The following is a 16,186-nucleotide window of genomic DNA, read 5'->3' on the forward strand; positions in this document are numbered from 1 at the left end:
CTGAGAGCCTGCCCACATGTGTGGGGCAGAAGATGAGACTCTTAGAAACAGCTCCTGCCAAAATGGATAAGAGCTGGAGGGTGAAATCCTCCCTTCCTCCCCAACTTGTGGAAGATAACTCTGCTGAGTGTTCTATATAGTCCCCAGAGTTCTCCAGTGGGACTGAGCCACTGTTTCCCAGTTCACCCTATATTAGCTTCCTTCCCTTCCCTGTTTTACTTTTCCACTCCTTGGTGGGAGCTTCCTGGGACCACCTCTGAAATAATCTGTTTGCTCTCACATTCTTGTTTTGGGGAAACCCAACTTAAGAGAATGATACAATAAATGGAAGTCACAGATGGGTGAGAGGTCCCTGTAGGTGTGGATAATCTGAACAGTGTTTATGCGCCATCTAGTGTGTTAATCAGGCTTTGGAGGCCTGGAATCGGGGAAGGAATGTGGAAGAAGCTCTACGTGCAAACCTTCACAGGGCAGATGTGGAAAATGAGCAGCCTGTATTGGACTTCCTTCCCTGCCCTGGGGAAGGAATGACTTTTCTGCTCTAACAAGCTATTTTTGGTTTAAGAATCTCCTCCCTCAGAAAGAGAGAGAGAAAGAGAGAGAGAGAGAGAGAGAGAGAGAGAGAGAGAGAGAGAGAGAGAATAAGAGTTTTAATGATAAAGAACAAACTGAGGGTTGATGGAGGGAGGTGGGTGGGGGATGGGCTCGATGGGGGATGGGTATTAGGAGGGCACTTGTGATGAATCACTGCATTCTACTCCAGAAACCAATATTGCACTGTATGTTAACTAACTAGAAATTAAATAAAAATAATTGGAAAAAGAAACTTCTCCCTCGTCTTCAGGAATAATCTTCCTCTTCTGAACTGGTGAATCTTAATGTGCCAGTGACATCATCTGCTCTTTAGGTCACATCGCCCAAATCAGCCTTATTACTATTTCTGCTTTTACAAAATATCTCTTTCACAAGTCAGGATCAAAGAACCAAATATAGGCCACAGCAAGTTCCAGAGCATAGCTTCCTCCCACACCCCTCAAAGTCAGGCCAAGGGCTGGCAATTTTTCCTGTGAATTAGGGAAGGGGTGATGACAATATGATGAGAGCAGGACAAACAGGGGATGTCTCTTTCCTCTAGAATCATCTAGAATGTCTGTCAGATGATGGCCTCCATCCAGCTTGGCTATGAACCAGGTAGATTCAATCAGACAGGAAGAGCTTTTCCAAAATAAAGGAAGCAAAGCCAGCAGGCTTTCAGTCTTGTCTTTGATGATGTAATTTGGCCCAAATGCCTTCTCTGAGGTTATGTAGTCTGAAAATATACGTTGAAGATCTCCCAAGATACTGATAAATACCTGCAATGATATACTGCACAGTGTCTGCTGATGCAAGGAAGCTATTGAAAAGCAGCGTCTCCCGTGTGAAGTGGAAGCCCAGAGCTTCCCCTTGACTTGAGTGGGGAGATTTCTAGCAGTGGGCACTGCTCTTCTACACAGCATCTGGGGGAAAGTCAACGGGCCCACAGCCGGGCCTCTGCAAACTAATGCCCCAACCATCAGCTTTTTCTCTTGCTAGACTTCCCATGTGGTACATAGCAGATTGTTCAGGCTATTAGAAAAAAACAGAGTCTCATTGGGCAACTAGACCACTAGGCATTCACTAGTATCTTCCAAGCTCATCCAGGCATCGTGCAAGGCAGGGGCATCACCCATCTCGCTGACTCTCAGAGGGCCACCTGGATGTGGGGCATTCTCCAGCCGTGCCACCTCTGGCCAAGAGACTAAACATTGGTGAAGGCTCATGGAGATACGCAGCAGAAACCAAGTCAGGGGTGACAGACAACCCTGGCGTCCTGTGAAGGGCTGGCTTGTTCAGAGGTTTCAACAGGTATAGCTGTACTAAGTGAAGACACTCTGGGAGGAGTGGGATGGACCACAGGGGGAAAATAAATGTAAAGGTCAACACTTTCATTAATGGATTCTACCCCCGTCCCGCCTTTTCACCTGCTCTCCTTAATTGCCTTGAGTTGCAACTTCTCCCTAATCTTGAGGGGTCAACTGGAAGGTGGCGCCTTACTGGTTAGTAGTTAACATGTATTAAACACTTACTCCATGACACATATTGTGCTGATAGCTTCACAGCCTTATTCTGCTTCATTTTCATACTGCCATGTAATAGGATAGGAAAAACGGTCTTAAAAATCTGGCAGTAGAATTCTTCTCATGAAAGGGACTGTCTTTTGAAAAACAACTACGAGAGGTGCTTGGGGGAGGGGGTGGCAGATACCAAGGACCGCACTCGCCAACATCTCATTCAGTATCACTCTAACCCCTTCCTCCTATGTTGTCCGCAGGAGATGGAGAACTACAAATTCCATATCCCACACTCTTTGCAGCTAGGGATCCACGTGGGACCTGGGCTCCACCAAGTAGGTACACCCTATAGACCTTGCAAGAAGGAAGAGAACTCCGTCAGGTAGCACCCCTGCATGGGGCAATGGTGGCAGAGGAGTGGTTCTCTATGGCTGGCAGGGGCAGTGGTAGCTTCTGTGTCACGGCAGGGCAGCATGGTCCTGGAGGCGGGGAGGCAGCAGTCCCCCTGGCAGTTCAGTGCTCAGACACCGCGGTGTGGGCATTGTTCCTAGGATCCCAGTTCAGAGTCTGCTCCTTCATCATCCCGGTGAATCTGTGAGTCACCTAATATCCCTTAATAAATCCCATTCTGCCTAAGCCAACCGGAGGGATTTCATAGTCTGCAACTAAGAATCTTTCTTTCTTAAGGTTTTTGTTTTTTTTTTTTAAATTTTTTTTAACGTTTTATTTATTTTTGAGACAGAGAGAGACAGAGCATGAACGGGGGAGGGGCAGAGAGAGAGGGAGACACAGAATCGGAAGCAGGCTCCAGGCTCTGAGCCACCAGCCCAGAGCCCGATGCGGGGCTCGAACCCACAGACCGTGAGATCATGACCTGAGCTGAAGTCGGACGCTTAACCGACTGAGCCACCCAGGCGCCCCCCTTTCTTAAGGTTTTTATTTTAATTTCAGTTAACATACAGTGTTGTATTAGCTTCAGGTGTACACACAGTGATTCGACAATTCCATACATCACCTGGTGCTCATCACAAGTGCCTTCCTTAATCCCTGACCTATTTCGCCCATATTCTGTTCAAGGCATTGTTCCTGCATTCTGTTGGAGTCTTTCTAAATGTTCCCAGCCTTTCTCGGCAGAACTTTCCAGGTCGTGACTCTGCTAGGGACAAGCCGGGACTCGCTGGCCATACCTACTCAGTCCTGCCTCATTTTTTTTTTTTAAATTTTTTTTTTCAACGTTTTTTATTTATTTTTGGGACAGAGAGAGACAGAGCATGAACGGGGGAGGGGCAGAGAGAGAGGGAGACACAGAATCGGAAACAGGCTCCAGGCTCCGAGCCATCAGCCCAGAGCCTGACGCGGGGCTCGAACTCACGGACCGCGAGATCGTGACCTGGCTGAAGTCGGACGCTTAACCAACTGCGCCACCCAGGCACCCCAGTGCTGCCTCATTTTTATCCCCTGTGCTCAGCACAGTGCCTGGCACAGATACAGCATTTGGACAGTGTCTGTGGTACGAACGTGCTAGGGAAGTGGAGAGGGCAGCAAGTTCTTTTGCGTAGATGGAGTGGACCCAGAACAACCTCAAAGTGTTGTCCCGAGACCGCCAGGGGAAAGGCCCCCAGATTCCAGTCTGACAGAACCATCTGTGTTGGAATTTCACTCGGCTCTGCTTCTTTCAAGTTGTTGAAATTCCTCACCATAACACATGCCAAAAGATTTCCAAAGCATCCCTGCTTCTACCCTCAGCTGAAAAAGACCCCAGAGCCAGGATCTAGGAAAGGTGGGGAGAGAAGTCAGAGTGGGTTCTGTTTGAGAGTCAGATAGAAAGGAAAGGTGGAAAGATGTCCCAGGTGATGGTTCCCTCCCCCTACCTGCTGAGGCCTTCCGTGTTTTCACGGGGGAGAGGAGGGCGAGGGAGGCGCCAATCATTTTCAGTATATATGTTCCCTGCCACTAATGCATAGCACAGTATAAACGTAATCTTCACCAGGATGACTCTCAAATGAAAGTCTCCATCCTAAAGTGGCTATTTGAACAGGCGGGGCTATAAAAATGACCATTCCTGTCCTTCTGTCCTTCCTTCCCACTCTATCTATAATATCACACTTTGAACCCCTCTTATCCAAATGCCTTATTAATTTAGAGAAGATACAAAGCTGTAGTTAGATGATAACTCAGGCCGTCTTCCTCCTTATAGATGGAGCCGTTCCCATACAGATCTCCAACAATCCTTTCCAGGGGTCTCTTCAGGTTTTCACTTAGAAGGAGTCTTTGGTAAATGGAGCCACCAGGGAAGCCCTTTGCTTTGAGCTATTAGTTCTGTGACTTTATAGTAGGGCAGGGGCCCTTCAAGACTCAGCCCAAGTTTCTGGAGGGCTGGGCAGCCCCCATTCATGAAATGCCAATTTACTGCCACTGGCTGCCCTTCTGAATCAGGAGCATGACACTAAGGGACCTCAAAGTGTCTGAGAATCTATCATAAAGCAGACAATTCCCAATTCCCAACAGGCAGACCCAGAAAACTTCCATCACTGCTGCCCCTACACCTCTCTGGGTCTCAGCTTTTTCCTCTGAAGATGAAGAGTGGATTCGGCTGTCTTTCAAAGTCTTGGGTGTTAACAGCCATATGCTGAGCCTTGCCTCCCCTGCAACCTCTACCTGGGAAAGTACAAAAGGAACATAGTTATTTAGAGACTGAAGCAACCCTCTTTGGTCTCAGAGATGATCTGTCTACCTCTCACTCTACTGAGTGGTTATTTTGGGGCACTGCAGGGAAACACCTTTTCTCCCTATGCTTTTCTCCCTACTTTTGTTCTCTGGCTTTAAAGATCCCACCCACACCCACCTACTCCTTGGGAATCTGATGGGTCACAGTCTGACATTGACTGAGACACTGCACTCAGACACTGCATTTCCATGAATTCTCTCCTGCTACAAGTAACAGCTTGTAGTGTGTAAGCATATGCACGGATGTGAGAACACATCTCCAGGGTTAATTCCTAGCAGGGGGATTTCTGAGTCAAGAGGTAAATTGCATTTAAATTGTTAAACTTTGAGGGGCACCTGAGTGGCTCAGTGGGTTAAGCATCTGACTCTTCATCTTGATCTCATGGTTGTAAGATCTTGTGCTCAGGTCTTGATCTCATGGTTGTGAGTTCGAGCCCTGGTTTGGGCTGCATGCTGGGTGTGAAGCCTACTTAAAAAAAAAAAAAACAGTTTAAATTTTGATAGCTATATCTGAATTGTCCTTCAAAAAGGCTGCACTTCATGGCAGAGGGTGACAGTAATGTACCCAATATTCAGGATTCCCTTCCTCCCTTAATAATAAAAAAGCTTCATTTCTGCAACTGCCTTGCAGATAGGGATGGCCAATAAGATGCAAGCAGAAGTTTTGAAATTTCCTTTTCCTCCACTTCCTACATGGGTCTCTGTTGTGTGGCAAGAGCTGTGGCAGCCTTCTTGTGATCTTGAGGATGAAAGCCATGCACTAAAGATAGGGGGAAGCAAGAAGGCCAGCTAAGTCTGGGTCCTTGAAAGCCCTCTTAGAGGGCTCTGGGCTATTTCTCAGACACAAGCACACAAAGTCCTAACTGATCTAAGCTGCCTCAGGCAGCCCTCTGACGCCAACAGCTCCACACAGTTCTTTTTTTTTTTTTTTTTTTTTAATTTTTTTTAACGTTTATTTATTTTTGAGACAGAGAGAGACAGAGCATGAATGGGGGAGGGTCAGAGAGAGGGAGACACAGAATCTGAAACAGGCTCCAGGCTCTGAGCTGTCAGCACAGAGCCCGACGTGGGGCTCGAACTCACGGACCGCGAGATCATGACCTGAGCCGAAGTCGGACGCTTAACCGACTGAGCCATCCAGGCGCCCCTCCACACAGTTCTTGATTCACACTGGTTCACATTCTCACCTAAGGTGTATGACGCACCTTTTCCCTCATATCCTCACAAGCATTAGGTGTTATGATGTACCCTATGTTTTTTAGCAATTATTTTTCACTGAGGTATAATTGACATACAGCATTTCATGGGTACAACATGATTTGTATGTGTTTCATGTACCAGTGATACAAACATGATTTGATGTTTGTATATATTGTGAAATAATCACCACAATAATTCTAGTTAATGCCCATCACTATGCATAGCTACAGAATTTTTTTCCTGTGATGAGAACTTTTAAGATCTGCTCTCTTAGCAACTTCCAATATGTGATACAGTATTATTAACTGTAGCTGTCATGCTGTACATTACATCCCCGTGACTTATTTATTTTATAACTGGAAGTTTGCACCTTTTGACTCCCTTCACCCATTTTGCCCACTCCCTACTTCCAGCCTCTGGCAACCACCAATCCATTCTCTTTATTTATGATTTTTTTTTTTTAAGAGTCCACATATATGTAAGCTCATACAGTATTTGTCTTTCTCTGGCTTATTTTACTTAGCCAATGTATTCTATTTTTGACCATCAAAGTTTCCAGTGAAATTATCCTCCAAGAAATTCAAGATGTGAGGCTGGAGAGAGTAACTTACTGAGTTGAGATTTTTAGAAGCGGCTGTATTCAAGGGGTGGCTGCCTCTGTTTGAGCAAGTGAACCACCAGAGAGAGACAGGAAACTGACTCAGGACAGCCCTGTAGGGTGTGGGGAGGCCAGTTAATGGCATCCTCAGTCATGTATTTCCCATTTATGTAGACTAAATAGGCTATTTTTTCAATATAACTTGAGCATTTGCCACTAAGGCAAAAAGGATGTGTCTTGCTTTCTTCTCACATTTAGAATAAAATCTTCTTCCACAAACCTGCGCAGGCAGGACAAGTCAAATAACAGTCACTGGCAGGAGCAAATGGAATAGAAGAGTGTTGGGGAAGAGGGAAAAGAGTATGGAGGTTCCTCAAAAAACGAAAAATAGAAGTATCCTATGACCCAGCAATTGCACTACTAGGTATTTATCCAAGGGATACGTGTGTGCTGTTTTGAAGGGGCACATGCACCCCCATGTTTATAGCAGCACTATCCACAATAGCCAAAGTATGGAAAGAGCCCAAGTGTCCATCGATGGATGAATGGATAAAGAAGGTGTGGTATATACACACAACATATTACTCCATTACGGCAATCAAAAAGAATGAAATCTTGCTATTTGCAACTACGTGGATGGAACTGGAGGGTATTATGCTAAGTGAAATTAGTCAGAGAAAGACAAAAATCCTATGACTTCACTCATATGAGGACTTTCAGAGACAAAACAGATGAACACAAGGGAAGGGAAGCAAAAATAATGCAAAAACAGGGAGGTGACAAAACATAAGAGACTCGTAAATATGGAGGACAAACTGAGGGCTACTGGAGGGGTTGTGGGAGGGGGGATGGGCTAAATGGGTCAGGGGCACTAAGAAACCTACTCCTGGAATCACTGTTGCACTATATGCTAACTAATTTGGATGTAATTTTTAAAAAATAAAAAATAAAATTAAAAAAATGTAAAATAGTAAATGATAAAAATGTAAAATAGTAAAAAAAATATTTTTTAATAAAAAAGAAAGAACAGTGTTGGGGAAGAGGAGATCAGGAACGGGGTGATTTTGAATGATGCACATTTTACACCCTTCCTCCACAACTTAAAGTTTGTTAAAGGCAATGCGATTATTTCAGCTTTAGTTTCAGGAAATGAATGTGTCTTTTATAATTATGCTCTTCCCTAGGTAGCACTTAATTATCTACACAAGCCAATGTACAGCAGGGAGCCTTCGGAAAGCCCTATTTACACCTCCTGCTCCAGCTGGCTGGGAGTGCTCACCATGGGAGGCGAGCGGACTTGGTAAGCTCGAATGCTAGCATAATTGCCCATCATGCCAACAGTGAGATGGGCATATATAACCTAGAATTAAAAACATATAATAAATCTTACAGAAATTAAGTTTTTTTTAAGTAATTATTAAACTTTAGAAAGCATACTTTAAAGCCCTTCAAAACCTCTTTCTATTGGCCTATCCAGAGAAAGCAGCCCTGGATTAATGGCTGGCTGGAAGGACTTTTGTTCTCTGCCTCTTCTCTCAATTCAGCTCTCCCGGGTCCTGCCTCATTTTCTGGTCTGGCCACAGATTCCATTGAGATGATCTGGCTTCCTTTTTCTCCATTTGCTTTGAGTGTAAAGACTCCTTTTAAAGATGCTAACAGACGCATAGCTTTCAAACAGAGTAGAATTATAACACGTTTCTGGAGGACCACCCGGAATGAGGACAGCAGAAGCAAGGTTAGAAGAGGGTAGGGGGAGAGGGGATAAACATTGCAGGAATTTGTACAACTTGATGGTGAGGAAGGAGAGGGAGCAGAAGGGGTGAAAGTGGCCTGGGAGAGAATGGAGAGGCTGGGATGGAGTCACCTCAAGCTAGGTCTCATCTCCCTCCTCCATTTGCTACCTACATGGCCTTGGGCAAGATATTTAAGGACCCTCAGCCTCAATTTTCTCATCTATAAACTAGGGACAAACATAACCTACCGTATAAGGCTGTAGTGAGGATGAAGTGAGATCATTCCCATCTAAAGCCAAGCACATAATAGGTACTGAATAGACGACACATCATTATTGCGGTGGGTAGCCGGCCTCCAAGAAGATCTTCCAAGAGCCTTGTCTGTTCGTATTCACACCCTTGCACGGTCCCCTCCCGCACGGATTCAGTTCTGACCTATGTGAACAACAGACTACTTCAGAAGACACAGTGTGTGAGGCTTCTGCAGCCAGGTCACAAAAGGCATTCTTCTGCATTGGTCGCTCAGATCACTTGCTCTGGGGAAGTAACCACTTCACCATGAGGCTGCTGAAGAGGTTGCATAGAGAAGCCCACAGGTAGAGAAACTAACTTCCCAGCCATGTGAGCTAGCCCCCTGGGAGGCAGATCCTCCTGTCTCAGTCAGCTTTCAGCAACTTTAGAGACCCCGAGGCAGAACCAAACAGCTAAGTCACTTCCAAATTCTGGACCCAAAGAAACTGTGAGATACAATACACAATTGCTGTTGTTTTAAACCACTAAATTTGGGGGCAGTTTGTTAGGCAGCAGTAGATAACTATTATAAAAAGTTATTAATTGGGGCGCCTGGGTGGCTCAGTTGGTTGAGCGTCCAACTTCGGCTCAGGTCATGATCTCACGGTTCGTGGGTTCAAGCCCCGCATCAGGCTCTGTGCTGACAGCTCAGAGCCTGGAGCCTGCTTCAGATTCTGTGTCTCCCTCTCTCTCTGCCCCTGCCCCACTCACGCTCTGTCTCCCTCTGTCTCAAAAATAAATAAACATTAAAAAAATTTAAAAAAAGTTATTAATTATCTGATGCTACTATATAACCACATTCTAGAACTTAGTGGCTTAAAAATAACAAAAAATCATTTATTACTTATTGTGGTTTCCGTAGGTCAAAAATTTAAATGAGGGTATTATGCTAAGTGATAAATCAGGACGAGAAAGACAGACAGATACCATGTGTTTTCACTCACATGTGGATCCTGAGGGGAAGGGGAAAAAGAAGTTATGATATGTGAAAGCGGGAGATGACTAACGGACCCATTACGGTGGAGTGAATAAATTGTGATACAGTCATACAACTGAATACCCTACAGAAATGAAAATAGACCCTTAGCAACATGAGGGAATCTCACAAAATATTGTTGAGTGACAGAAGCAAGTAAAAACAAAATACACAAGACTATGGTTCCATACAGTATGTCATTAGAGATGCATATATAGGTTGTAAAACTATAAAACAAAGCAAGAGAACATTGATAAAAGTAAATATGGAGGTTACGTCTGGGGAGAGGGAAAAGGATATTTTCAGGCAAAAAGCACTAGGAGCCTCCAAGTATTGACAAAAGTGTTTTTTTTTTTGTAACCTGAATAGTAGATACTCAATGTTTACTTTATTGTTTTTCTTTGAATTTTGTGTATACATTTTATACACTCTTATGTATACGTATTTAGCAATTAGTAGAAAAACATACTTTAAAATTTTTTTAAATAAAAAAACATACTTTAAAAAAATTTATTTATTTATTTTTTTTAATTTTTTTTCAACGTTTTTTATTTATTTTTGGGACAGAGAGAGACAGAGCATGAACGGGGGAGGGGCAGAGAGAGAGAGAGGGAGACACAGAATCGGAAACAGGCTCCAGGCTCCGAGCCATCAGCCCAGAGCCTGACGCGGGGCTCGAACTCACGGAGCGCGAGATCGTGACCTGGCTGAAGTCGGACGCTTAACCGACTGCGCCACCCAGGCGCCCCAATTTTCAGATATATTTAAAATCATTACCATCATCATGATGTTCATCACACAGATTTTAAGATAAGCTCCAGCCAGGTAGAGCTATGCCTGGAATGTGGGTCTGGAACTCAGGGCTACAGATACGGATCTGGGAGTCATCTAGAGCAAAAGAAAGGGACTGTGACCCCCATAAAACGGGAGAGGTTTCAGCCTTGGGGGCAAACCCAGCTTAGTGCTGCATAAATGCTTGATTTATTGGAAGTATTGGGCCGGACCTCAAAAAGCCAGCTACCCGGTTCACCTTGAGAGTTTACTGCAAAGGAAAGTACTTTTTTTCCAGTCTATTAAAGCTTCGTATCAGCAAATAAAACACTACCTAACGCTCCACAGCCAGAATAGTTTTTAAAACCAGGATGGGCTCATAAAATGAGACATCACTGTCTGAACACCGGGTCCTAGGGGACCCATAGGCCATGTCCTTTGGGATCCTAACCGTAAGACTCTGCTTTGACCAGAACCCCCCCCCGCCCCCTTCCCCTGTCTAGTAAACGGGTTGCTCTCAGGCTACTTGGTGCTTCTCTCCATCAGCTGACCATCGCTAGCTCTCTTGTAGAAAACACATTATAACAACTTAAATTAAAAATCGCAAAACAAGACATGTTCATTGCAGGGAAGAAGTATATCCCCAGGGGATAGGAGGTGGCAGAGAGGCCGGGCCCCCAGGGTGCACCGGGGCAGGCCGGTGGGGTCGTGGCCGCAGGGTACTCACGTGACGCCGACAGGTGCCTCCAACCTGGGGGATGTCACGCCCGTGCCGGTGGCTGCATAGGCCCTGGAGGCGGCGGGCGGAAATTCACCGCAGGTGCCGCAGGCCGTTGGAGGCCCCACCGCAGGCGGAAGGCGGAAGGCGGAAGGCGGGCGGTATGCACCCTCCTCAGCGGGGGCAGAGCCCCCCTCAGACCCGAGAAGGAGCGCTTCCGAGACCCAGCAGAGGTTCCAGGCACGGGGCAAGGCGGGTTCTGTCAGTATGGGCCTTCCTTGTTTAAGGAGTTGGCCCTTATACCTCAAATCTGACAGCCCTCGGACACGAACGAGGTGACGGAGGCCAGCGGGGCACAGGGCGCGCATGCGCCCTCCACCAGCGGCCCACTTGAGCGGAAGTTCGTGGTAGTTGACTTTCTGGGAGCTCCCGGGGCTTCCCCCTGCTGGGTCGGCCTCGGTGTGTTCTCACCACGCCGTAGGTTCCTGCTGCTCCCCATGCGGCCCATCGTGGACGTGCCGCAGTACAGGCAGAATGATCTGGACGCGGCCGTGGAAGCCACACCAAGGGAGAACCTGTTGCTGGGGAGCAGGTTTGAGGCGCTCCACTTGAAACACCTGGAGACGGGGAAGATCATGGTCAGGTTTGAGGGGATCGTATAGCAGGCGATGGAGGAGGCTCAGAAACAGAAGGAACTTGGCCACGCCGAGATCCAGAAGGTTCTGAAAGAAAAAGACCAACTGACTGCAAACCAGAACACCACCTCGTCAAGCAGTTTTGATGTGGGAAACAAAGGCAAATGAAAAATTAAATTTCCGTACTGTCTGCAGCCCATTGAGAAGTCCTTGAGACAGGCAGAGTGACATTCCTTTAGGAGCTCAGCTGCCCGGATGATGACACTTTGCTAAGGGCAAAAGGCAACCTTAGCCCGATCCCCCAGGATACGGTAAGTCTACTTTAATTTTTCTGTTTCAACATTACTTTGGCTATTAGGGGTCTTTTGTGGTTCCATATAAATTTTAGGATTGTTTCACAATAGACTCTTAAATACAGAGAACAAACTGGTGTGGCCAGAGAGGAGGGGGGGCAGGCAAAATAAAGGGGATTAAGAGGTTCAAACTTCCAGTTATAAAGTAAGTCATGGGGATGAAACGTGTAGCATAGGGAATATAGTAACAACATTGTATGGTGACGGATACTGACTATACTTATGGTGAAAATAAAAATCACCTGTAATCTTACCATTCTCTGTGCTGATATCTTTTCTATGCACAAATACACTCTTTTAAAAAAGAGATTATAGGGGCGCCTGGGTGGCTCAGTCGGTTAAGCGTCCGACTTCGGCTCAGGTCATGATCTCGCGGTCCGTGAGTTCGAGCCCCGCATCGGGCTCTGGGCTGACAGCTCAGAGCCTGGAGCCTGTTTCAGATTCTGTGTCTCCCTCTCTCTCTGATCCTCCCCCGTTCATGCTCTGTCTCTCTCTCTCTCTCTCAAAAATAAATAAACGTTAAAAAAAATTTTTTTTAAAAAGAGATTATATTGAATGCTTTGGTACTTTTTTCATTAAATATGATACAGTGTGAAATATCTTTCACAGCATTAAGTAAATATTTTACAACATCCTTCTAACGACTTTTTAGATGGTTCATGGCTTTATTTAAGCCATCCTGTATGGCTGAGGAATTAAGCAATTTCCATGCTTTTGTTTCTTCTTTTGAACATTTTTATTTTGAAATAATTATAGATTCACAAGAAGTTGCGAAGATAGTACAGAGAGTTTCTTTCCATGGAACGTCTCCATCCAGTTTCCCCTTGTGGTACATCTTGTATGATTATAGCACAATAGCAAAACCCAGTATTTGACATTGGTGTAAAGTTGTTCGTAGTTCTATGTCATTTTAACACATGTAGGTTCACGTAACCACCACCACCAAGAGATACAGAACTATTCCATCCTCTCAAAGACCTTCCTCTTGCTGTCCCTGTACCGTCATAGGCCACTTTCCCCTCTACCCCATCCCTAACTCCTGATAGTCGCTAATCTGTTCTCCATCTCCATAGTTTTGTCATTTCAAGAATGTTATATAACTGGAATTATACATAGAATCTTTTGTGACTTTTTTCATTTCTCAGAATGCCTTTGATATCGACACAAGTTGTTGAATGTATCATTCCTTTTTATTGCTGAATAGTATTCTATGGTATGGATACACTATTCATTCATTTATCTCGTTTAACCATTTATCTATTGAGTTTAACCATTTATCTATCTTTCAAGTTTTGGGGTATTACAAACACAACATCTGCGAACCATTGATACAAGGGTTTGTGTGGACGCGAGTTTTCATTTCTCTGGAATAAATGCCCAGGAGTGCAATTGAGTCATATGGCAAGCGCATGTTTAGTTTTTGAGAAACTACCGAACTATTTCCACCAGCGGTGTGGAACTGAGACCCAGTTCTTTGAATGCTCACCATGGTATTGCCACTATGTTTTAATTTAGCTGTTCTTCTCATAGGAGTGTAGTGATATCTCATTAAGTTGCACTTCCCTAATGGCTAGTGATGTTGAACGTCTCTTCATATGGTTATTTGCTATATGTATATGTTTTCAGTAAAATCTTTGTTTATGTGTTTTGCTAATTTTTAAATTTATGGCCTGGGATACCGTTTATTTTAACATATGTGCTGTGGGTGCTTAAAAAGAATGTGTGTTTTGTTGTTGTTTAGTGGAGTGTTATGTAAACGTCCATTAGTTTCCTTCTGGTTTTGGTGGGGTTGAGCTTTTTTCTATATCCTTGCTGACTTTCTGTCTTATTGTTCTGTCAGTTGTTGAGAGAGGGATGCTGAGGTCTCCGCCTATCATTGCAGACTTGTCTGTTTCTACTTTTCGTTCCATCAGTACTTGATTCATTTTCTCTAAGGATCTGTTGCTAGGTGCATTCACATTTAGGGTTATCATGTCTTGTTGGTGAGTTGATTCTTTTGTCATTACATAGTATCCCTTTTTATTCCTAGTAATTTTCCTTGTTCTTGATGCTACTTTATCTGAAATTAATATAGCCAGCCCGGCTGTTTATTACTATTACAAACAACACTGTTTTTAGCTTTTGTACTCATCCACAATCATGAGAATTTCTTGGTTGAAAGTCCGCATGTTTTTAAAGGATTTTGACTCTAGTGTCAAATTGCCCTGCATAAATCTATTAACTTTTACTGCCTCAGCACTTAAGCATTATCACTTAAAATAATTATAAATGACAGGGTTTAACCAGTTTGGTGGAAATGCTGTCTCATAAACTATAAATCACTGATGAAAGAAATTGATGATGATGCAAAGAAATGGAAAAGCATTCCACGCTCATGGAATAGAAGAACAAATATTGTTAAAATGTCGATACTACCCAAAGCAATCTACACAGTTAATGCAATCCCTAGCAAAATACTACCTGCATTTTTCATAGAGCCAGAACCCTAAAATTTGTATGGAACCACAAAAGACCCCAAATAGGCAAAGCAATCTTGAAAATGAAAAGCGGGGCTGGAAGTATCACAATTGCAGACTTCAAGCTGTATTGCAAAGCTGTAGTGATCAAGACAGTATGATACTGACACAAAAACAGACACATAGATCAATGGAACAGAATAGAAAACCCAGAAATGAACCCACAATTCTATGGTCAGTTCATCTTTGGGGTGCCTGGGTGGCTCAGTTAAGTGTCTGACTCTTGGTTTTGGCTCAGGTCATGATCTCACGGTTCGTGAGTTCAAGCCCTGCATCGGGCTCTGCACTGGCAGTGCAGGGCCTGCTTGGGATTCTTTCTCTCTCCCTCTCTCTCTGCCTCTCCCATTCACGTTCTCTCTCTCTCTCTCTTAAAATAAAGAAATAAACGTAAAAAGAATTAATCTTTGACAAAGCAGGAAAGGATAGCCAATGGTAAAAAGACAGTCTTTTCAACAAATGGTGTTGGGAAAACTGGACAGCAACATGTAAAAGAATGAAACTGGACCACTTTCATTAAAAAAAATTTTTTTTAGGGGCGCCTGGGTGGCTCAGTCGGCTAGGCGGCCGACTTCGGCTCAGGTCATGATCTCACGGTCCGTGAGTTTGAGCCCCGCGTCAGGCTCTGTGCTGACAGCTCAGAGCCTGGAGCCTGTTTCAGATTCTGTGTCTCCCTCTCTCTCTTTGACCCTCCCCCATTCATCCTCTGTCTCTCTCTGTCTCAAAAATAAATAAACGTTAAAAAAAAATTAAAAAAATTTTTTTTTAATGTTTATTCTTTTTTTTTTTGAGAAAGAGAGACACAGAGCGTGAGTGGGGGAGGGGCAGAGAGAAAGGGAGAGACAGAATCTGAAGCAGGCTCCAGGCTCTGAGCTGTCCACACAGAGCCCAGGGAGGGTCTCAAACTCAGGAACTGCAAGATCATGACCTGAGCCCAAGTCCGACGTTCAACTGACTGAGCCACCCAGGTGCCGCAAACTGGACCGCTTTCTTACAACATACACAAAAATAAATTCAAAATGGATGAAAGACCTAACTGTGAGATAGGAGACCATCAAAATCCTAGAGGAGAACACAGATGGTAAGCTCTTTGACATTGGGTGTAGCAACTTCTTACTAGACATGTCTTCTTAGACAAGGGAAACAAAAGCAAAAATAAACTGTTGGGATTTCATCGAGATAAAAAAAGCTTCTGCACAGTGAAGGAAACAATCAACAAACCTAAAAGGCAACCTATGGAAAGGGAAAAGATATTTTCAAATGACTTATCTGATAAAGGGCTAGTATCCGAAATATATAAAGAACTTATAAAAAGCAATATCCAAAAAACAAATAATCCAGTTAAAAAATGGACAGGAGACATGAGTAGACATTTTTCCAAAGAAGGCATCCAGATGGCTAACAGACACATGAAAAGATGCTCAACATCACACATCCTCAGCAAAATACAAGTCAAAACCACACTGAGATATCACCTCATACCTATCAGAATGGCTAACATTAACAACACAGGAAACAACAGATGTTGGCGAGGATGCAGAGAAAGGGGAACCCTCTTACGTTATTGGTGGGAATGGAAAC

At 44.3% G+C, this 16,186-nt stretch overlaps 1 protein-coding gene and 1 long non-coding RNA gene across 9 annotated transcripts in view; one reads left to right on the plus strand and one right to left on the minus strand.

The window, feature by feature from the left end:
• The window catches only part of POMGNT2 (protein O-linked mannose N-acetylglucosaminyltransferase 2 (beta 1,4-)), a 50,461-nt gene that overhangs the window by 7,768 nt on the left and 26,507 nt on the right, over positions 1-16,186 (plus strand). For 4 of the 8 annotated variants that reach the window (XR_006207192.1, XR_006207190.1, XR_006207191.1 and 1 more), the window contains 2 exons: positions 2,351-2,429; positions 7,800-8,004. The gene's annotated coding sequence lies outside the window, so the exon portion shown is untranslated. Of the gene's footprint in view, positions 1-2,350; positions 2,430-7,799; positions 8,005-16,186 lie in introns of those variants that run through there. The other 4 variants (XR_006207193.1, XR_006207194.1, XR_006207188.1 and 1 more) reach the window with 3 other exon arrangements.
• LOC122229931 lies at positions 3,532-11,473 on the minus strand. The gene is made up of 3 exons (XR_006207196.1): positions 11,114-11,473; positions 8,597-8,783; positions 3,532-4,748 (listed from the first exon to the last, which is right to left on the minus strand). It is a non-coding gene; the product is annotated as an uncharacterized LOC122229931 (long non-coding RNA).

The sequence above is a fragment of the Panthera leo genome, chromosome C2 (assembly GCF_018350215.1).
Source record: "Panthera leo isolate Ple1 chromosome C2, P.leo_Ple1_pat1.1, whole genome shotgun sequence".
Lineage (NCBI taxonomy): Eukaryota > Metazoa > Chordata > Mammalia > Carnivora > Felidae > Panthera > Panthera leo.